Here is a 2,662-nt window from a genome sequence, read left to right as displayed (position 1 = left end):
AAGAAAGCAATGCAGGGAAGGAAGAAGAGGAAGGAGAAGAAGAAGAAGAAGAGGGGGGAGTGGAAGAAAACGTTGGCCAGGACTATGGTGGTTACAATGTTCTACCACTTTACAGTCTTGACGGTGGACACTACAAGGCCAATTCGTTCTACACGTCCAACCAACCATCACATCACCCTTTTGCAGAAATTGAGAGAAGCAACACAGAGCAGTTACCCAATGAAGGGTCTGAAGAGGGAGTACGAAAGCACGAAAACGTTGATGTAGAGCATGTTAATGTGAACGTCTATACCCCCGGGACTCCTTCTCCTAGACCTGACATTGGGGACCACACTGTAGAGTTGCCTTCCGACGGTGATCCATACTCAAATGCCGATCCAAACCCTGATGAGTGCTACACATCAAAGGATACTTCTGGAGATGAAGAGCGTATGTCCTCTGGCTGTTGCTACAAAGTCAGAGGTATGTCCAGATACATTTTTGCTAAATGTACCTACAGGCGGTATCTCATTGCACTTGGGGCACCGGTGCTGCCTTGCGGGGTTCGTTCACTGTGGCCTTGTTGTGTTAATTTCGCCGATTGTCTGTAATTTTGATATTGCTTAATATGTAAAAGTATGGCATAGACGACAACAAAATACACAAAACGTGATAAATTCGTTCTTTATCTGAAGTTCGTTACATAATCTTTCGAACCCCGCAGTGCCGCACTGGTGCAACAAGTGCAGTAAGATATCACGTGCACCTTATGCGGGTAGTGCTCTCTAGTACAAGTTGAGAAATAGTAACGATCATTGAATTTGTAAGACCGAATTGAATGCTAACCATACAGTGTTGATTATCCATGCTTTCTGCAAGTCCTCCGCTTTTACAATGATCTATAGCTTACAGATTTCAAAATATCCGAAAACCAACAAGTGAAACTAGTTTGGTCTTACGTAAATAATCTCTTCAGTGTGAAATAAGTTATGTGAATTGTGAATTGTGTAAGCTAAAGGTGAACACCACTATGTATGGGTTATGTAAATGCAAAAGTCATTAGTATAATTTTTTAACCTCCTTGATTGTATGTATTTCTCTCTACATGTAAGAGACACCATCATGAATAAGATAACTTACGGTAATTACATTTTTAATATAATTTCATAGCCAAAATGAAACTAGAAAGGCCGGTATATGCTTATAAGCAAATTAAGAAAGTTTTACTTCAACCTCCTCCTTATGCAAAAATAGACTGTACCAAAATTGAATTTGAAAAAAAAAATCATCCCATGCGGGAATGTCCGTTTCAGGTCTTGACCCGAAACTACTAGTTCATACTAGACTAGTACTGTATTGTAATCACACTTTTATTTCTTGATTACAACACGAACAGACCATGCTAATGATTCACACAATTACAAAGAAGGCATCATTGTTCTTCAAGAAAGAAAACATATATTTCACAAACTTATTTTTTCTACAAATGTAACACGTTATGCGACCCTAAACTTTGGTATTACGTACCAACAGCAGACAATTTCACTTTTTGATAGAGGCATTTAAAATTACCATATTTACCTCCATAGAAATGGAGGTATTGTTAGAGGTTTTGGTCATTTTTAGACCAAAAATTTGTATTTCGGGCCCCTGTGTTACAACCTAATGACCTGTCAGACCTGGTATAGAGGTGCATTGAACACATACCCACAAGACTTCATCAACATTTTATGCATACGTCATTTAGGAAATGAGGTATTTGGGGATATTTGGTCAATTTTGACCACAAATGTATATTTTGGGCTCCTATGATCTTGTATATCAAATTACGTAAAACTTGGCATAAAGGTGTGCAGGGCATATCCCCACCACGTGCTTCATTTTCACTCCTGGTATACATTAGGCCATGTTGATTTGATTATATGGATGACATCCGCGCTCGCACCAATTTTCGGCCATTTCCAAAAAAAAAAAAGTTTTTGACCACACAGTAAATTGTGCAAAGCAGCTGTAAAATGAGCACATATATGCCGTAGATTGGAAAAAAAGTATCAGAAAACAGATAACTAATGCCATAGAATGCCAAAATAAATCTAAAGTCAAAGAATAAGATTTGAAAAAAAATCTATTGTTGGTAGGGGTAGGTACCAGTACAGAAAATTTAGGTACAGGTTCCGTTCAGGTCCAGAGGATCATTTCCAGATCCGGATCTGAACCTGATTGTCTGTGGAAACTTAAGAATTTGCTATACTCAAAACAATGATAATTGGTCAATTTTGCTACAAAAGGAATCTGTTTGGTGGATTATCTGACTCCCACTGGCGTTTTAAAATCTCATCCCTAAGTAATCAAGTTTCTGTACCTTTGACTGTAGAAACTTGGTGCAAATGACTATAAACTCTACTCGACTTCGCTCTTGTTGTCTTCTTAGCTCGGTTGGCGAAACCGGTTCCACTGATTTTTTTCAGGTCTTTTTTCCGGATCGGTCCAAGAAGAAGAAAAAAACGTTTTGCACCTGTACAATATACTGGTCCCTACACCTAACTGTTGGTATATCATATCATGTGTCTTTAGTCCTATGTTCAACCTTCCTGACCACTTAGATTTTATGCTGAAGTGAACTTTTTTTTTTGGGCCAAACTTTTTTTAATTCGCTCGCTCGCATCAGTTCTGGAGTTCCCAT

This window comes from Branchiostoma floridae, chromosome 14 (assembly GCF_000003815.2).
Source record: "Branchiostoma floridae strain S238N-H82 chromosome 14, Bfl_VNyyK, whole genome shotgun sequence".
Classification (NCBI taxonomy): Eukaryota; Metazoa; Chordata; class Leptocardii; order Amphioxiformes; family Branchiostomatidae; genus Branchiostoma; species Branchiostoma floridae.
Note: the sequence above shows the minus strand (reverse complement) of the source record.